This window comes from Stegodyphus dumicola, chromosome X2, assembly GCF_044657685.1.
Source record: "Stegodyphus dumicola isolate Sdum_Otavi_A_Nest chromosome X2, ASM4465768v1".
Lineage (NCBI taxonomy): Eukaryota > Metazoa > Arthropoda > Arachnida > Araneae > Eresidae > Stegodyphus > Stegodyphus dumicola.
The window spans coordinates 189,397,959-189,419,982 of NC_140781.1; the positions used below are offsets into that span (position 1 = coordinate 189,397,959).

Genomic DNA, 22,024 nt, shown 5'->3' on the forward strand with positions numbered 1-22,024 from the left:
GTTTCGATTTGAGTGTGCGCAAGCAAACGTACAGAAACACAGGTACAGGTAGAAGCTAGGCCAGCACCTCCGTAGTACCACAGGTAATTGAGGTATTGCTGAGACTATCCCCAACGTTTTTATTTAACTTTTTTTGAAGGGGGAGACGAAAAGGGGAAGAAAGAAAACGTGCGCAAGGTCTAGTTGATAAGTTAAATTTCGCGGGCTGATATACACTGCTAAATAATAGTAAAATTAATTATACTAGGCGTGCTCGTGCAAAGTGTGTTTCTTCTCCAGCGAATCCTAGCCTTAAATTCTCTTAGTCGTATTTTTAGAAATTTCATTAAGGTAGGGGAAGGATAAGAAATGTATTTGAATTTGTAAGTTTATCCAAACGCTTAAACGTCCACTGATTGTACTTTTCTTTACGCAGACGACTACCCTTAGTTGCAGATTTTGATAAAGTTGTGTGGAGGTGGTTGCGTTAGTAGTCTTCTAAGAAGGGCATCCTGCTTGGCAAATTAGCCGTTTCACTTAAGCCTTATTTGTGTGATTCCCTTTTCTATTCAATGTTGTTTTTCATTTTTTTAACCTTGGGCGAATCAGTTTTTTTTTTTTTTTTTTTAAATATATCTTAAGTTTTAAACACACAGTTGGTGCAGATACAAGAATTCGAAATTTTATAATGCTGTTTCGAAAAGGAATGCTTACTTGTATATTTATACATTTTATTGCTTACTTGTATATTAATGTAGGTCTCCGGTAATCCTTGAACAAGCATTAACAAAACTACTGGAATTACTTTAAAAAATAAAATTACTCGATCAAAGACTTTACTCGAGTATACGGTAGGTATAGATGGGAACATGGAAATCCTGTAATTGAATTCACGATGTTCCCTTTAAAAAGTTCGAGTTATTATAAATAAAGCTCATCACAAAAAAGTGAGAAATTATTACTTTAACTCAAGCTTTTAAGTGTACATACTGAAGACAGAGTGATATGCGAATTTACTTAAACAAGTTACATACACTGAGTAGAATAGTTTTCAAATTCGAAGTTTATGGGAAACCCCTTGACAGAAAGCAAAAGTACCACAACTGGAAGCTGCGAACCATGTCTGATACTTGGAGGGAAAAGTAAGAAGGCGAGTGAGGTTGCTTTTTCTCAGGAGGTGTAAAAAAGAGAAGAAACGAGCAGCTGGCGCAGAAAAATGAAGAACGGGTTACCTGAAGATGCCATTGACCCCATTCGCCAAGGGGCCACGTGGCTTGGCCGTTTCCTGTTAGGCGCAACCACATCCTTTCAGTTTTTCTTTTCTTTTCCACTTTCCATTCTGCGTAGGCAGTGGTTCACGTTTTACTTTGGAATTTGCGCGAGACAATTTTAAAACGTTAACCAGTTGACCGTGTTTTCCCTTTTATGTTTTGCTTTAATACTCCTCCCTTTCTCTTTCACACACGAATACTTACGATGTGTTATGTCATGCTTGGATGTGTCATAGGAATTCTTTTAACTTTTTTTTTTTAAATAAGCCATTGGTTTCAAGTGGCTCTCCTATACCCTCTGATTATATGCCTTCCCGTTGCGTTCCTGATGTGTAAATTAGGCGTATCTTGAGACAGGGAAATTTGTTTTACTCTTGGATATTTTGTTTTCAGTCAGTACGATTCGTTTTTTTTTTTCGACCGTCTGTTTTCCATCTTTCAGTAAATAAATTTGCAAGACTTACAAATTAACAGTTTTATCTGCTGAGTGTAAAGCAGTTCACTACAGCTTTGTTACCTTGAAAATTCACTTTAGTTGTAGAAAGAAAATTTTTGCTTTTATCAAAAGGTATAAATAATTAGGAAAATCTAATTGCATTCTAAATGACTGAAAAAAGCTTACAGTAGAGAAAATTAAGCTGTTTTATTAGATGCTGTTAAAAACGTTTAATTCTCAAAATCTGAAAACATTTTAATAGTTTTAACAACTCAGCTTGCCTTTTATGTCGCATATGATCTTTTTTTAAAATTGATTATGTTCTTTTATTGACCTAATTATTATTTTCTGTAGTGGCCCTGTGCACTTGCATATATTTTAGATTTAGAAAGTTCTTTGCAAATATATCTGTGCATAAGGATGATAACCCTCTTGTGTTTTATCATTATCATTTAATTAGACCAAAGCAACATGTGCAAACTGGTTAAAAAATGCAATAAAAGAAACTCGGCTCTCCTATTTCAATTTAGGCATTTGCTTTTTTGTGTATTTTTTTATGGTATGCTTTTTATTTTATATTACTTTGTACATTTTTTGTAATGTCAAATTTTTATTTTCATCACTGGTTCAACTTCAGCTCTAATCTCAGCAAATGGGCTGGCTACACGGGAGTTCTAATGGTTTTCTCCATTTGTAGCCTGAATACCAGCCAGTTCGCCTTAAAAAGCCATCCATGAAGATGCATACCCTGAGGCAGAGAGACTTCCTATGCTTTCCAACCCAATCCAATCAGTCTGCAATTTAAGGCTATCAGCACATTATGATTGATAAAAGATAACGTTGCTATGGTAAGAGTGGAGCCAATGAGACCCTTACCTAGGTAAAAAACTCAAAAGGGGCATAAGATAAAAAATGTAATGACTAAAGTAAGAATATTAAAATGTTGCGCCTGTAATAATATTAAAGTAAAGCATACTAATTGGGTGCAGTTTTGAGATGTTTCCAGACATTGAAAATCTATCATAACAATTCAATAATCATTGAGTTCTTCAGCTTTATTTGCAGTGATGAATTCTTTCACGTGATTAGAAAATAGAAATAATTATAAAAGACATGTAAATGTAAATTATTAGACATTTAACTTAAAGCATTAAAGGTTGAGCTATGGAGATAAGGGAATTTAACTAAAGTTCAGTAGTATAGAATGATTGTTAGAAACAACAGGTCCAGGTGTTTTAATTATATTTATCGGTATTGAACTAAATTTTTTTAAATAATTGGATTTCGAATGTAGGAAAATAAATTTTGACTCTTTCATTCACTTTCCGGTAACATTCCACCACATTCCCATTCTTATGTTTGTCACAGAAGGCGATGTAGCACAAAAAGCATGCATCATTTGCAGGTGTTCCATTTCAGCTTCTCCCTTGTCCTCCCAAAGTGCCAAGTTTTTGTCACTTGATTTTTCACTGACTGCTTTGTTTATGGTAAATGTATATAGGCTTAGTGGGAAGGGGGAGACTCCATTATCTTGTTCTAACTTCGAATTTCTTTGATTTCTTCCATTTATGCCTAAAATTATTCTTGCCTAGTGACAAACATAAACATCATTGACAGTTTTTTTTTTTTCTTTTCTTTTCTTTTTTCTTTTTTTTAAACCTTTCTTACTTTTTTTGTTGTAGTTATCCAGTTTGGCACCACTGCTTAGTGCTTGCTTGTTATGGAGATCTTGAAGTGGAGCGGTGCTGGTCAGGGGTGGAGTGAGGATAAACTGAACAATAAGAAAGAAGGCAATTGAAAATTTTGGTCGCCAAAAACAGGGATTAAACAAACATTTATTCACTTGATTATACAAATATTGCAACTTCATAAGACTCATACCAAATCATGTCAGTCAGTATGATTATCTAGATTGTGCGTACATATAAAATTCTTTTATGCCAAAGAAACATGCAAAAATTAAATTACAATTAACTTGATTATAAAAATCTAAAATTTTAAAAGCAGTGATGTCCAGTGAACACAAGTAGAGGTAGAAGCTAGGCCCAGCACTTCTATAGTACCGCAGTTGGTTGTGGTATTGTTGAACCTAGCTGTTATGCTTCGGCCCCAGTTTTTGAGGAAGAACAACCTGGGAGACCAAGAGTCTTCTGCCCCTCCTAATCTACTACAGACATCTTGAAATTACTTTTGGCTCGCTGGTATGTATTTTGAGTGTACCCTTGTGTTCTCCGGGATTTGAACCAAGGCCCATCAGCATGGTAGTCAACGTCACTAACCACTGTACAGGCTAGGCAGCAATAAATGCAAGTAGCACTTTTAGCTTAATGCAGGTTCATAGTATTTTGACTGTGAGTGGCAGGAATCTGTATGTGCGTACCTGTGCAATAGAGAGATGGTGGCACTGGGTGTCAGATAGAGTTTGCATTCGGTGGCAAAACTTGTAACGCTAATGCTGTATAGACATACACATAGAGAGAGGAAAGAATGCAAATGAAGTGAAAATGAAAAATTGTACATGTCAAATATTTTTGGATACACATAAAGCTAAAATGAGTAAAAAGTAGTATTTAAGTAAATACATTACCTTTCATAGTAAGTAATAATGCAAATGAATAAAAATAAATAATGATGCATAAATGAACAAAAATCAGTAAAAGAAAGAATGCATAATTAGATCATTCCATAATATGTTTACTGAAAAGGATTAAAGTAAACACATTTTGCATGATATTTCTGAGGTAAGGAAAGGGGGGAAGTGATTATAAGGTAAAACATGAGACCCATAAGTTGCTAGATTTGTATGTAATGGCAGTATTTTTTACTGCCATATTGAATGAATCTTAAAATTTGAAATGTGAATGGGCATTATAACAGGTATTGTATGTCGACTGTTCACAGTTTCAATGTGTAACGAACTAATTATTCTAATATAAAACATTTGGCCAACATGCAGTCAGTTTTAATTTTTTTGTAAAGTAAATAAAGCCCACTGATGGCAGAGTCTGCACTAATTGTTAGAGCTTCAGGGAACGAGCTGTGTACGTGGGTGTTTTTCCCATGTGTAATGTGGAAATGAGCCAGTTTCCCTCATGAAGTCGCTCACCAGCGACCGAGCGGTACACTGGTAGTTCAGTCCAAGGTTCGAATCCCACGAACGAGCTGGCCGCATGGGTGTTTTTGTGGTTTTCCCCATGTGTAACGTGTATACAAGCCAGTTTCCCTTAGAAAGTCCTCCACAAAAGCATCCCTCCCTTTAGGCAGATAGCCCTTGTGTGCTTTGCCATAATTGAATAATTCAATCCCTCATGAAGTCTTCGGTCCGAGGTTCGAATCCCGCGAACGGGCTGGCTGCATGGGTGTTTTCGTAGTTTTCCCCATGTGTAACGTGTATATGAGCCAGTTTCCCTTAGAAAGTCCTCCACGAAAGCCATCCCTCCTCTTAGGCAGATAGCCCTAGTGTGCTTTGCCATAATTAAATACACCACCCTCATGAAGTCTTCCGCAAAGGCATCCCTTCCCTTTGCTTTCCTGCATTAAAATAACTAATCTAACCTTTAACATTTAAATGTTACATTTCTGTCTTCACTGTTCGTTAAGTGTAACTGTAATAAGTACAGACTTAAAAATTCAGTATTTGGAAAACTTCAGAGAAGCATTTTAATACTCTTAATGATATCTTAAACAAAAGAAGTAAAATTTAATCTGTTGTTTTTGGAAGTCATATTGACCTTTTTCTGTTTAATTATAATTAATTGTAAATAAATTTAACATTGAAAAAGAAATTCCTCTTACGAGTCGAAGTATTTGACTGATAAAACTGTTGAAAGAATAAATAAATTACACAAATTCTGTATTTTAACTGAATAGCAATGTATTTCAGATGTAGATTTGCTTCCATACTGCCTAAAATTCTGTGATAAATATAATAAAAAAGTAACGTTTATAACATGGTCTAGGTATTTTTTCGCCAGTTTTTGTTTTCTGTGAAGAACCTAAACATTCGCGGTTTGAGCCATTTCACGGTTGAAGGATTCTAATCCTCTATTTATGAGGGGGGGGGGGTGTATCAGAAACATTTTCTCAGAAAACCGTTATTTCTTTTATAGTTTTTTTTTTTTTTTTTTGGGTGTGTGTGTTTGTGTGTGAGAAACTCAAAACTATCCTTTAAAGTTTTTTTTTAAAGAAGTAATTTTTTATCCGCTTCTTATTGTGTCTTATTCCCTTCCGGCCGGCAACGTAATTGTAGGGTGATTGATAAATGAGACTATCTTATCGTGCAACGATGTCTAAAGAAGATGATTTATAGCTCAGTCTGCCTGACCGAAGTACCATTTCTATAATATGCAGGGGCAGTACTGAGTAACGTAATAAGTTTAAGCAAGTCTGCCATATTTATAAATAGAACAGCTAATCAATTCCACCTCCCGAAAGACATAATTTCCGAATTTGTAATCTGTCGCAGCCTTTTTTAATGCAACTGATGCCTTTTTAATTATTAAATTTAATTATTTGTTGCATTTTTCTCTGTAGCTCTTCGTTTTTCTTTCTCTTGGTTTTTCCGGATCTTGCTTTCTTGGTAGCTGTAAGGTTTCATTATCGACTTCATTTTTCATAGCTACATGTAGTAAAATAGGTTACATGCCTTCAAAAATGTACCTTGAAGGTTTGCGATTATATTGTGACAGAATGTTGTTGTGCCATATGTGGAGTTACTGCTGGAAGAGTTGCATGAAGAATGCAGTTTATTTTAATGTTTTTGGTACAAATATTAGCAGCATCATGATTAAAAAACTTATAATGAAGTGCCAAAGATATCAGTGTATCTGATAAAGATTGTTAAGTATCAGGTTTAGAAATAACCTCTGAGCCACCTTTTTCAAAGAAAGGCTTAAAATTTGGTTCCTTTCTGTGGTTCATGATTGGGAAAGCAAGATGGATAACAGATAATTGTAGGTACAGTTTAGTCAATAAAGTCTGCGTACATCAAGAAAAGTAATATCAAATCCAAATTTTAAGGTGTGAAAAGGGTAGTTTCTTAAAGTTTTATGTTTTAAATATTTAGTTTCAATAAGGGACTTTGAAATTATTTAACTGTAATATTTTCATATTTAATAATTTATGCGCACTAATTTTTAAAAGATAAGTGGCCAGAAATCAAAGCCAATAAAGTTTGCGTACAACACGAAAGATGCGGGGGATTTCTTATCTAACTTTTAAACTTCAAATTTGAGAATGCAAAGAAGGTTACACTTTCAAGGTCATTGACCTCCAAAGCAAATTTCACGTTGATTGGAAGTTGCTATTTCTATTTTCTTTGACGAAAATGACAACCAATGAAGAAATTCCTTTAGTTACGAGACAACTAATTATCAAATTGAGAGATGAAGGTAAAACTCTTCGTCATATTGGTAAAACCATTGGAAAACCATTTTCTAGTGTGCAAAGAGTTATTCAAAACTATCTTGACACTGGTAGTCTTGCTGTAAAACCAAGATGTGGGAGACCGAAGAAGCTAACGCAGAGAGAAGAAAGAAAAATTCTTTTACGAATTAAACAAAATCCTCAACTTTCTGCTGCAAGCATTGCAAAAGACATTTTTTTAACTAACAACAAGGAAATTTCTCCTGAAACTGTACGAAAAGTGCTGCGAAAGTCCGACTATCATGGACGCAAACCTAGGTCTATGCCATACATTTCCGAGACAGATAGAAAGAAAAGAATTGCTTTTGCCAAAACATATTTAAACTCTTCACAGGGCTTCTGGAACAATGTAATTTGTTCAGATGACAGTAAATTTACAATATTTAAAGTTAATGGCCACCCTATTGTATGGAGAAAACCAGGAACAGAACTGAATCTGAGAAATTTAAATCCAACTGTCAAGCATGGAGTTGGCAGTGTGATGGTTTTGGGGTGTATGTCGTCGAAAGGAGTTGGAAATTTTCACATTATTGATAAAGTCATGGATAAGTATGTTTATCTGGATATTCTGAAGAAAAATCTACGAGACAGTGCTCGAAATTTAAACCTTTCTAATACCTTTATTTTCCAACAAGACAACGACCCGAAACATACAGCTAAAATTGTGAAGGAATATCTCCTCTATCACACTCCAAGACACTTGCATACTCCTCCACAGTCATCAGACCTCAATCCAATCGAACATTTGTGGGCAAAATTGAAGAAACGAATTCGAAAACACAATATTACGTCGCGAAATAAGCTAATTAGTAAATTGCAGGAAGAATGGGCGAAATTTACGTCGGATGACACTGAAAAATCAGTTCGGTCAATGCCCAGACGTGTGCAAGCTGTTTTGAAGAATAAAGGATATCCTACAAAGTATTGAAGTAATGTAAAAAACTTACATTTTGCTTTTTTTTGAAAGTGTATGCAGACTTATTGGAGGGAATTTCTGAGTTTTTTTGACAAAATATATTTTTGAAAAAATGTAAAAAGTATTACACTGATATTATTTACTTTTTATTTAAGCTTACAATTTTAGCTAATAGAAGAAAAAAAATGCAATGATTAAAATACATTTTTCTATGCTTTAAGTGTTTTTTTAATATAAAATTTAGTCTGTACGCAGACTTTTGTGACCAAGCGTATGCCGCTTATTTTCATCCTGACAATACTGCATCTGAAATTTTGGATTAACTATTATTAATTTGTGTTATTCAACTTTTTTATTTTCTATTTGCGCATGCTTAAGCTATTAAACTTCATCTCTGACCTCACTGAATGTTTGTCTTATCTAGTAAGATAAAAAAAACATGATTTTAACGAACCGTTAAATGCTCATCTTTTTCACGCTAAGTGTCAATTTAGTGTTTCCTTAATTGGATCCGTTTCCGTTACGTCTGAAAGGATGAACGCATTTTAGGTAGCGCAGAACGACTACAAGGTCAACTAGTACTGCGGTAGATTAAGAAGGGGGAGATAACTTAATCGAGTACTCTTCTTGCTAATCAATGTCATTCGCACGACTAAATGTGTCGCGTGCTCCGTGTTCTTACATTTTTCTTTTATTGTATTTTTTTCCCCTTTCCAATGCCGACAGTGGGTCAGTCAACCAAACTGCTGGGTTATAAAAATTCGCTGTGTTGTTTGGCGAGATTCGTTTTGTTCTTATTCAGCGTGGGATTTGCGCCACGCTTTTCTATCCCCATTAGTTTTTATTTTTCCGAACCACTTGCCTTTGTTTTAAAATACCTTTCTCTTGATCTTGTACGCTGCCCCTTTCTGCGAAGACTTTTTCCGTCCGACTGCTTCGCTTAATATGTTTTCGAGCTTCTTCGAAAACATATTAAGTGATATATTTATTTATTTGTTGGATTCCTTTATTTTGTATTCTTTATCATATTTATTCAAACAGTCTTGTCTGGTATTGGAGATTTTCTTTCCTACCATGGAGGTTGGCTATTTATTATTACAAATAATTACCAACAATGGCTATTTATTATTACAAATAATGCCAGTGTCCTATATATTTTTTAATTATTTCATTCCTTTTATGTAGTTCACATGATCCTATGTTTATGAACCACTTGGTTAATTTGGTTGACGATTTATTTTTTTGATTAAAAAATTAATTCCTTCGAGTTTCATAATCGTTTTATGAATGGCACCGCGCCGAGGAAAGATTTCGCCTGAAAAACTGACGCTACCATATATACAAAATAGTGGTTTATAAATTATAACTAAATATGCATTTCTGAATGTAAGGGCGTTTATTTTAAATTTGTCCATATTATATTTATGAATTAAAAAAATTACAAAGACTTCCATCTAGTGAGAAATACTACCTAGGATTAACGATTAATAGAGCATTGTGTGGACAAGTCAATAAACACTGGCGCCTTAAAAAAAAAGAGCAGAATCTTAGATTTGCGTGTTATTAATGGAAAAATCGGTAACAGTCTGGCCCGTCAAATATTTTTCTTGGCATGGAATGGAAGAGGATTTCCTCATTTCTCCGAATGTTCTTTATTTGCATAACTTTGTAGAGACATTAGGTATTTTTTTAAAGCAGGAAAGATGAAAAATTAGAAACCGCCTTCGCCGGGAATCAAACAACGGACCTCTGGAATACCGGCCCAGCGTGCAGAACCACTACACCACGAAGGCACGCTAGGAAAGCGGGAGAGATACCTTATAACGTAATCGTAGTAATACTTTAAGACTGAAATCTCGAAATTCCTATTATTTATTTATGTTATTTATTAGGTAGATGTAAGTTAGTAATTGGATAGAGAGATACTGTTACATGCTTTTGCGACAGCTGAACATTTGCTTAAATATATCGTTAAAACTGTGATGAATTCTTCAGAATAAAGTAGAGATCCATTAGTTCTTGGTATTTTTTAATAGCATAGATAATTGATTACATTTTATAAGTCGATAATTATTTTATGATCACATAATTGTAAATTTATGTTTGCATGATAAATATCTGTAATTGCCCAAAAAAGTATTAATTGCAATAACAATGACAATTATTTGTCCCATAATTTATTTGAATACTGGAGGGAGGAATAATACATTTTTTCTTCAGTCTTCAAATATTTATCTATATATATGTATTTCTCTAATATTTATTTTTGTGCATGGTAAAAGTGCATGTTTATGCTCCGTTTGTGCATGGTTGTTGTAATATGTGAAACTTAATATTATGTTCGCTTTGCGGCATGGAAAAATTCTCAAAATAAGCGTTTGCTTGTGGTAAAAAATCACTATCGCAAAAGCAAATCGCATCTATTTAAATATTACACCATCATCCTGCTATCGTAAATCTCTTTTTGACCAGCTGTGTCGCGGGCCAAATCTAATGTGAAATCGGCTTAACAGATGCGCTGCAAAACGCCGCCGCAATTTGCATATAATGTAGACAGTAAATAAACTTTGATGAAGCCGCGGGGTATTTATGCGAGTCTTCTGTATTCGAATGCAGACCTAATTTTCCTTTTCATTACTGCGACTGTGTTACGTTATGGTCAAAGTGAGAACTCTCACTTCTTGTGGACGTCAGTAGTGTTGAAAGCCCCCTTGCTCCCGTTTAAAAAAGAAATGCTAGACATATACTTTTAATTAATATTAACGAAAGTTTTGTCTTCTTAACGCTTTCGTGAGTTGTGGCCGCGGGAAGGCCAGACGGTAGATGCATACTATCTTATTTTGATGTATCCGTTTTACGTTGTATTTTCCTTTCGCTATCTTTTTAATAAGTTACGCATGAGTGTTTAGCCTCATTTTCTAAAGATGCAACGGGATGATAGCTGACGAAATTTGTGCAGTTATGCCTGATATGGAAGCTACTAGACAGTGACGTAGCTAAAATCCGAACACTTAAGCTGATACCTCACGTTTACAGAGGGAGCAAGTAAAGTTTCAAGAAGCATTTTCTTAGCCTGCATTTAAAAAATTTTCAGAGGCTCTTACTGAATTTGACACTGTGTGATGTTATTTAGAGAACCTTTTGTTAGTTCTCATATTTCTCCTTCGACTCATTTTATAACTAGGCTGACAAGACCTCTTAAATCTGATTAGTTTATTCTTTCTGACAAGCGGGCTAGGTGTAGATGTTTCCGTTGTTTTACTCGTTTGTTACGTGAAACTGAGCCGATTTCCCCGAAGGCTTTGCTCTTAAGTTAGTAAATTCGGGTGTTTTGCTATAGTCAATCAATCAACCAACAAAGCATTCTGTGAAGTGTGGAGATTTATTCGTCCAGGGGTGACGAGTGCCTTCATGGCCAGCGTCTCTGATCGTGTCACCAACTCGGGTATCTGTTTGTTTTCTAAATGTATGATGATTGAATTTTGTATCTTGTGATTATGTTGTGGTTTGGTTTTGATTTTGGTTTTATTAGATTACGGCAAAGCACTCGAGGGCTATCTGCCTTAAGGGAGGGATGCCTTCTTGGAGGACTTTCTAAGTTAAACTGGCTTGTATACACGTTATACATGGGGGAAAACCACGAAAACGCCCATGCAGCCAGCCCGTTCGCGGGATTCGAACCTCGGACCGAACTACCAGTGTTCAGCGACGTTACCGCTCATCCGCTGGTGGGCCCGATGATGTTGTGAATAAAGGAATTAATACATCACTGGTGCTACATTCCTTACTACAGGCACATTCACGACGTCACACTGCTTTTGAGATTTGAAAATTTTGAGTTTCCTTAGTTTTCTCTGTGTTTTAAATAATTGAATTTGGGTAAAATTGTGTTAAATGAGAGCAAAACATAAAGGAAGCATATTTTTACATAATTTTTGTGTTGATTTTTGTTATTCTTAGTCTCCCTTCCCTGTACTTATTCCACAGTTAGTAGATTATCTTTTATATAACTCAGCCTTTTTCTATTGAAATTTGCCTAATGCCCTACATGTCGCCGAGATGAACAGCAGGTTCGCAAAATGGATAAGTGCCGCTTAAAAATCGAGATCGAGAAAAATGCAGTCTTGGAAAAAAATCACATTATTTTTAATAACTTTTCAAATGTATTTTTAAACCCATGAAAGAAGGAAATTTATTTCGCAGCATAATTGGCAACTGAGATTGAACAGGCCGTCTTTGTGAAAGGCATCACTGAGTTTGCAGTTATCACCACTTATTAATTATAGCTTTATTTTATCTTTTCAAAGAAACTATTCCGTTTGCTGCTTTTACTGTATATAGTAGATTTGGAAATCCTTGCATCAGGGCATCTTCAAGTATGGGAGACGTGGGCTGCCACTTAGGATACCAATTTTTGAAAAATCCCACCTAAGATGGTCCCATAAACGGCAACCAAAGCAGAGGTCGGTAAACCTGAAAAACTTCTGCCATGTCTATTTCTGTGTTCTATGAAATCGATTTTCTGTTTGCTAACATATTTATTTTAATTGAAAATAAAAATAAGCAGTAAGAGTTGGCTATGTTTCATCTTCTGTGGCTCGGAAGCACCCCTTACAGTAAATCGAAAAAACCCTCTTTAACAGTGGAGCTGTAAGAAAAAATTCAGCCATTGTTTCTTTTCAGAACTCTCTCGAATTTAGGTCCTCGGCATAACCTATATATATGTGTAGTAAAATTTCATAATGTAACCACTCGGAAGATTGCCGAAATTGTTTATTGTACGAAGGTGATCACTTGAGGGGTTATTTTTATATTAATTCCTTATTGTAAGATAAAAAAATTCAACTTCAGTCAAGTAGATTCCGTTTGCTGCTTTTACTGTATATAGTGGATTTAACGCTTGTCATTTGCATCTTAATGGAAACAATTTTTGTTTGCTGGCGGGAAGTGGACCAGTTTTGCCAACGTTATTATCACCTGTCACAGATGTTCGTAAATTACATACTCATGAGGCAGAAGCTAAATGAATGCGTGCTGCCTAATTTGTCAAGCCGAATCATCGTAGATCCCTCTGTTTAAACCCCCACTGCCTGTCTTAAGGAATTGTGATTCCCAAAGGATCCCTCGTCATTCAGCTTTCCCAGCGTTATTTTGAACTAGTCGAGAGAGGAATTATTATGTGGCTCCACCTCCAGTGCTTACCGGAAATGGGACGATTTCCGTTTCTGATAAGTCATTAGAATTCCGCTCTTCGTAGTTGAATATTAACATGTAATTTATTTTCAAGCGTCTATTAGTCCAGAGGCCTTTTCGTCTTATCTAATGATATTCTGATACTTCCGGTATAAAATCCTTAATGCATCTTCTTTGTAAATGAGGATAATAGTTTTCAAATTTTATGTATGCATTCCGATTCGTTCATGAATTGCTTAGAAATGTAGTTTGTATTTGGAAGTTTATTGGAACCAGAAGTCATTTTTTGTGCCTTTTTCTGCAAAATGTTTAAAATAGCAGTGGCAATAATATGCTGCACTCACATTTTTTCCGCCTGATACTCTTGTATTCCATAATCACTCCTTGGCAATCCTAGGTAGAGATCATAATTTCGTCTGTGATCGTGCATGTCAATAATTTTGAGTCGTGGGGATTGATCGCAATTTGATCTGTGGTCAAAAGCCATTTTCCATGTTTCATCGATTATTTAACAGAGAAAACATTCATCTTTACTCTCAAATCTCCGTTTTAATAAAAAGTCATATCAAGCTGTAAAGAACCTTATAGGGCACAAGTTTGCTTTTTATAAACTTTTCTCAAATTATGCTATACTGATGCGCTAATGACATCATTGTAGCTTGATGTTTTTTCCTCATGTTGCTCGACGATTGTCTTCTTTTTTTTACTCCGTTACAAGTATCACATTTCCTTCTTCTATCAATATTTTTGGTCTTCCTGACCTTCGATCACCTTGTGCGTCTTGACACATTCTTCACCGAATGTGGGTATCTCAACGGAAGACTGTACTATTGTTTATTGCCTGATTTCTATAAACTTCGTGCAGTTACAATTAAAATTCTATTGCTGCTTTGCTGCATAAATTTTCAATTTTGAAATAAGATGTTTGATTTTTTACAGTCATAGTTCTCCAGATATCTGCATGTTACATTTCAGACTCTCATTACTTGAAAATGCCGTGCCATAGAGATCTTGCTTTCGTTTCAGACCTTCAGTTGCAATTTTCAAATATGTACAACTGTAATTAGAGTAATATATATATTTTTACGGTATGTCAAAGTATATCTCCAAAACTGATTGGAAGATTTGTGGTGGCTCTTTCAAATCCAGTTGGTCCCGTACTTACACAGAAAGCTATGGCGTACCGGGTAGAAATTTCGTAAGAGGGAAAAAATGGGAATCTAGAAAAAGGTGTATTCATTATGTACATACAGAAAAATTGTTCGTTCTTCAACTAATGTATAACATTAATGAGATTATTAGTATAATATCACGTTTCCGCTGAATGAGCCTTTTTTTGTAAACAACTGTTGCTTACTTGTTTGATAAGCTTGCCCCTCATACTTAATGAAGAAAGTTAAATTTCGGTCACCATCAGTCGCCAATTATCTGATTGTATCGTTTTAAACATTTTATTTACTGTTTTCGAGTTTTGTGTGATAAACTTGCCTCTCTGTTTAAGAAAGTCGTATGTGAGAAATGAAACTTCCGTCGTCATCAGTCGTCGATTACATGATTGCATCCTTGTAATCGCATATGAATTTTTATTTATTTATTTATTTAATTTACTGATTGCGAGTTCCATATTGAATCTGTTGAAGAAACAAACTGCCTGCTGTTAGTTTCAAGACAAGCTATCTGCTGGCGCAGTGGTTGCGAAAGAATTTACCGTCTGGTTGATGACGCGGCGTTTCGCGTGTGGGATCTCTGCATGCATTTCTCATGTGGTTCTTGTTTAGGGTTGTGTGTAAATTGAGTTCATCGCTCCGGAGCTGTAAAGGTTTGAGTTTTTCTGTGAGATTTTCGAAGTGTTTCTCAAAATAACTTTCTCTCCTCTTGTCTTTTTTTCACCCACTGCAACCACGCCACACAATTTAAGAGCCGCTACTGTTGATAAATATTGCTATGGAAGACTAAAATTCGAAATTTTATAAATAATATAACCCGCTTGCTTACGAATTTTCAGTGTAATATAGAACACATGTATGACTGTCTGATTATATTAGACCACCTATCTGCCCGATTGTCTCTCTGGCATGACTGTCGGGTTTCATGTTAATAAATAGCTTCGTCTACTGAATAAAGATGTGAAATGCATTTCATGTGTTACCATCTTGATTCGTGTTAATAATTAATTCATGTATTAAGCTTGTGCTGTATTTATCTAGTCCCGTTTACTTTGAGTGCGTAAATTTCAGAATTTCTAGATTTCTTATAATGTGAACTGCATATTTTCCAGTATATTGTTCTTTTTATAAAATAACGATTTCGTTTTCCCTGCAATTAACTATGGCAAAAAGACTTGTGTGCCTGAAGGGAAAGAAGCGCGTGGAGGATTTTCCAACAGAAGCTATTTCAGGAGGAGGAATTTGTAATATTTATGTTATGCATTTAAGAAAAAACACGAAAATCATCTTGCAACCAGTTTGTTAAACTTCCAAGAACTGAACCTGGGACGAATTACCTGTCTTCTCGGCTTCAGGCGAACCTGCTATCAGCTGTTAATCAAGGAAGTGAATTACATTTCCAAGCTTTTGCATTAAAGTATTCATAGTTGGCAGTAATTTTGCGTCGCATATTGCCTTTAAAGAATTATAGTCTCTCCTTCCGAAGTAAATACTAGTGGAAAAACTGTTGGAGAAAACGTAAAGCCATTGGAGGTGGTTTTATTTGTTCAAATTAACCCTTCGGCATAACCACAGGTTGTTCAGCTATTAAATAAGCTTTAACCCGATAACTGAGTATTTATATTATTTACAGTCTAATTAATTTGTTTTCAATTTTAAACGGCATGTTTAGTTCCAGTTTTCTACATGGCCATCTCTGAACTGAAAAAAATTCACTAAAGACAGTGAGACATTTGACTTTCAAAGTATCACAAGACGTGAGGATAACCAAAAGGAGTTTTGTTTGAAAAAATTCAGACTAGTGTAGGAAAAGTAATTTTGAAAAAAATGTAAGTAAATTTAATTAGATAATTAAGGAGGTCTTTTAAAATCAGTATTCAGATTACTTTCTCGTCTGAATTTTCATTTAGTTGCGATTTTCCTTTTTCATTTCATTTTCATTCTTTTTGTAACCCCCAACCCAGCTGTAATCGCCGAAGATGGAAATGTAAATCCGGGCTTCCTTTCTTACTGGATAGCTAGTTAGACTCCACCAGTGGCCGAGTGGTTAAGACAGCTGAATACCGAGTGTTCGATGCTTGTTCGATCCCAGGTGAACGAGCTTATGGTTACTTTTCGTGGATTTTCCTATATGTAACTTGAATAGCAGCCAGTTTTCCTTAGAAAGTCGTCCATGAAGACGTAAGATTGTAACAGATGGCCGAGTGCTTAAGACCGCTGAATGCTCGGATTTCGAACTGGATTCAGTTCCAGGCAAACGAATTGGCTGCACTGTTGGTTTTCATGCTTTTCTTCAAAGTCCAAATTTCCCGTAGAAAGCCCTTCACGAAGGCAACCCTCCCCTTAGGCAGATAGCCCTCGTGTGCTTTGGGGTATTCAGACAACCGAACCTAACTCCTACAAAGACGGCAACCAGCTGTAGTTTTTATTTGTTAACATCCGAGGTTATTGTTTATGATGTAATACAGCCACTTCGCGGATTAATTTGCTATTTTTGATGCAAGCTACATCTGATATACTTTATTTAGTTAATTACAAAATTGTCACTGAGCGCTGTATGTATAATCGTTTTCGTTTACTGCTTTCTTGTTTGAACAATCTTTTAGGTATATCCAAAATAAACATCTTCAGATAAAATTAAGAAGATTAGAAATAATTACCGTATTTGCCGGCGTATAAGACGCACTCCCCTTTTTTATACACATTTTTGAAGGATAAACCTTTATTACTGATCATAATATTTCCGCCAATTTCTAATTATTTTCTCATTTGTGAGTGGCCCGAAATGCCTCTGCAGCTGTTTCCATATTGTTTAGGATATGCAATGCCGACGTTATTTTTCAGCCATAACTTGCCAACAAATTTAAGTGTAAAATTGAACAGTAGAAATTTTACAAACTTAGAAGCCGTTCACAAAAATTGGAAAGTTTAAACGAATCCTGCTGTGATCGTCGATGAAAGCGCATGCGCATTCACTGAACTCTACGTAACTGTAACATTCCCACACTCCGCAAGGGAACAAGAAAAAAATCGCATAGAAATGAATGTAATCAAAAACTGAGTATTGACGTATAAGAGGCATCCCATTTTTCAGTCCTATTTTCAAAAAACAAATCAAACCAAAAAAAAAAAAAAAAATTGTGTCTTATACGCCGGCAAATACGGTAATCTATTTCTTATCGTCTTGTAATTTTTTTTATTTATGTATTTTTTAGTTCTGTTATATATGTTGGTTTGCTTTAGTTGATTATAGCAAAATCTCCCTAAGGGAGGGATGCCTTCGTGGAGGGCTTTTTTGGGAAAATTGGCTTATATACGTCACACATGGGGAAAACCACTTAAACGCTTATGTAACCAGCCCCTTCGCTAGGAATCGAACCCTGGTCGGAACTACAAGTGTTCAGCGATTTCACCGCTCAGCCGTTGGTGAGCTCGGTATGTGTGCTGGAAATAAGTATCAAGGTAAAATAAGAGGAAAGTGATCCAGAGAATTACAGGATGAGGATTGCAAAAATATTTCGGGTGAAAAGAAACTACTGGAAGATATTCTGGTGTCATGCTTATTACTTAAAAGCATATCTGAATTGTTGATTAAAGTATAACATTCTGTAGCTTGTCCTGTTTGCAAGTAAGAACACACCAGTAATTATCTTTCCTTTACATATCTTTTCGATAAAAGCAGGGAAGCTTTTATTTATCTTTGAAGGTCATTTGTGATTGCTATATTTTCTGCTGTGCTGTTAAATGTAATTTGTTTTTCTGGCTTATCTTATTTTTAATTTGGGGGAGGGCGGCTAAAGAAAACGTCAGAATATCTGTAAGCCTAATGAACAGTTGTTGGAAACGCATTTCAAACTAGGATTTTGGTGTATTTTTTTAAATGCTACACCTAAGTTCTGAAACATATAAAATGAAAAATTTTCAGTTTTCATGAGTTGTATAAGGAATGCAAAGTACTTTGCATTTATTGTTTCTGCAAAGGAAAATTGAACCATGTTTGGGAATCATATTCAAGAGAGAAGAAATGCAAACCAAATAATTTCAGCGTCATTTAAAAACAAATTCGGCTTATCGAATGTTTCGAATAATCAGGTTGAAGAAATTCAGCATGGAGAAAAACTGACATAAATTTTTATTGCTTTGGTTTGACAGGAAACATTCAGTTCGACTTATCTCAATTCTGGTGTAGTTTTGAAATTGAAGCATAATATAAATAGAATAAACATGCAAGCAGATTTCAAACTGCATACTGAATGGGCGTTCGTGGGTTTTTCCCTCATGTAACGTCAATACGAGGCACTTTTCCCTAGAAAGGTCCTCCACGAAGGATCCTCCCCTTTAAGCATGCTTTGCCGTCATCATATTAACCAAGCCATTCAAACTAAATTACAGTCAACTGCCGCCGACATTTGAGGTCTCCCATTTGTAGGTATGTTCATTTTCATTATAAATAAGGATATTACAAAGCATAATAATTGCCTCCTTTGAAGAAGTTATTTTGCACCTAAAATTTCTCAGAATAATTATGTAGCTTACGTTTTGCTATTTGCGTCCTGAAATGTAATGTCTGAAGCCACTTGTGTTTTCTCTATTACCTATAAGAGAAAAACAAAACCGCTCTGTCAGCGAAATACTATGGAGCACTACTTGTGAGTGAAAGCCATTGAAGTGAGGATCAAGCATCCGTTACTAGTTACAAGACGTATATTAACCTAATGGGCCAAAGCAAGACCGAGGCTTTGCCATACAGTTTTCACGTGCATGGAGAAATTGTTTAACATCTCGTCATATGTTGTCTCAGTTATGTGCGCGGAAAAAGTAAAATATTTATATGCTTTTCAGTAATCATACGCAGATGGGTGATTTGCATTAAATTATTTCGTCAAGAACTACATTTGCCACTGCGATTTTTCGATTTTGCACGATAGAGTGCCGATGTTTTTAAATATGGGTACACAAAAACACATGGAAAAATTAATTGGCAAACAGGCGCATGGTAAGGTGTAGTCGAAAAGACGCATTCCTCCAAATGTACCTACAACAGTGTACATCCAGTTCAGAGATACATACGTATTCCACTTGAGAACTTTTATTAGGTACACGATCGTGTTGTTAGGTAAACGTTTCTTTTTTGGACAGTTTTTTCCTCTAGGTATGCATGCATTGCTTTGAGCAAAATTACGGTGCTTTCTTTTCAAAGAAAGTAAAATCAACCATTGTTGTGAGCACTTGTACAAAAATTGATTAAAGAATTATTTTGCATAATAAAAAGGCAGAAATAAGACAAACAAACAAACAAACAAAAAAAAAATATTGGTTGGGGGGCATATAAATATTCTATCCTAGTTGTTCTGTATTAGACTAGAAGAGAAACACGCTAATGTGACAATCAAAATCGTAAAAAACAACCTTATATTTAGCGTCATTATACCTACGCTAAATATAAGGTTGTTTTTTACGATTTTGATTGTTCTGTATTGTTTAGAAATAGTTCATTATACGAAAACTTGGGGCATCTTTTTTGTATACTTTTTTAAAAATTATTTTGGTTTCTAGAATTGTGCTCCCGATTTTTGAGTTTGTTAGGTTAATAACGTATAATTGTACACGTCGAAGCAATTGCCTTGCCGTATTTGTGTTTTAATGATTTCCTTTAAAAATGTTCTTCTTGTAAATTGCTTGGAAATTTTTAGAGTTTTCATATTGAAGATTACGTTTCTCTAACGGTTGCCAAGCTTTTTTTTTCCTTTTCTTTTAGTTTCAGTGTATTTGGTTTTTCATTGATTGTTCCTCATAGTACCAACGTTTATATTTATAGAATCTCGTGACTATGACTGCATACAACACGTATATTCTCGATTTCCTCCAGATCGATATGTTGTGCCAAGGTCATACGCGTTCCATTCGGAGTAGTCAGATGGTGGCCTCAAATGCGGCTGCGTGCGCGGGTAGAGTTGGGAAAAAAGGGATTAGTCAATTTTCATCATTCTGCTTTTTAGTTACGGTATTAGATGTATATTGTTGTTCTTCGAGCGTAATGGATTGGTGGACATCTCATTTGTTTTTCTGGTAGAAGTGGTTAGGTTTGGAGGGGGGAGTATCACTAAGAATACTGTTCTCCAGTTCCGAGACTAGTATTTAAATTAATGGATTTAAACCTTTTTCACATTAGAAGGCTTTTTCTTTAAAATTATTATTTAAGTATTTGAGGCGAAACCTTGGATTACAGTTTAATTAATTCAACTGTGCAGACATTAACTGTAGAACAGTGCATTAACTGTTTGTATTTAGGTACGTTTCTGTTTGCAGAATTCTAAATTCGAAAATTTTAACTTAAATTCCAGATTGAACGTATTTTGTCCCTTCTTCAGTGTAACGTAATTTAACGTTTCTGCAATCTTGCTATATTTTGAATGGTTAGTTGAGAATCGTAGCTAGGGTTTTCAGCGCCCGGGGACAGTCGAAGATTTCGTGCCCACTCCTGTTTGCCAAGAATGGAAAACATTTAATTCTAAAAATTCGTAATATCAATTTGGCTCCGCCTGGTTGCTGCGCCCAAGCACGGATGTCCCCTTGCCCCCCTTCTAACTACGACATTGTTTTTACTGACTTATCTGAGGCAAAAAATTCGAGAATTTTCTGCCAAAGGAAGAACTGCCATCGTGGAAAATTTTCTAAACAGAATTTGTCTCTAATTAGGTTATAGATAAGGGAGGGGGGAGAGGGAATCACAAAACCTCACGTAGAAAGTTCTTTCATTCTCCGAGAAGAGAATCTGGCGTGAACTACACACAAACACCGATATTTCTCGTTTGATATTAAACCCGCGAAGATGTGGAAAAGAAAGACAATGTAACCAAGACATGAACCCTTAGCCTTGGGTTCGGGCTAACCGTCAGCATCCACTAATCTTTCTTATCGTCCGTGATGTCATGGGTGTGCTGTTCTCTTCATTATTTAATGTTTTACCATTGTTTTGTAGGTGAATTACGTAGTTATTATTATCGATAATATTTTTATTATTGTTAACTTAAAAACTTAATTGCTAATGTCACCTTAATTAGAAACATCCAACCTATTTCGTATTAATTATTTTTTATATTCATAAGAAATGTTTGTTTTCATTGGATGAAATTCATTTCTTCATTATTTGGTTTTCTTTTTAATAAAAATGATTTCTTGATTTTTTTTATCGAATTTTCAGTGTATTTTAAAATGTTAGTGTGTCTCTCACTCTGTAACTTGCGAACCGAAAAGGATTTTAGAAATAAAGATATTCGTGAGTATCATAGACGCGTGTTTTGGTCTACATAAATTTTGTTCGCACCTGAAAGTGAGTAGAAATTCATGGATATGTGTAATAAACAGTATCATCAAATTAGTGAGACTCTGTACTCACAGTCAGCAGTGGGTTTTAGCCGCCTTAGGAAGTCTCTGCGGCATCTGATCCCCTCTCTCCGGACTGCACCACTTGCATTATCTGGGCCTGATTATAGGTAAAGACATTAATGAAGAGTTACTTTATATAAAAAAGTCTGCGTCGCTTATGAATTTTTATTCTCGAGCATGCATTGGCATTTTACTCAAGCTCCACTAATTATATTTGTCTAAATAATTATTCAATAAATAAATTATACCT

The 22,024-nt window shown here is 35.2% G+C and overlaps 1 protein-coding gene across 5 annotated transcripts in view; it reads left to right on the top strand.

The window, feature by feature from the left end:
• Positions 1-22,024, top strand: part of Utx (Utx histone demethylase) — a 356,173-nt gene that overhangs the window by 181,783 nt on the left and 152,366 nt on the right. The window lies entirely within an intron of this gene.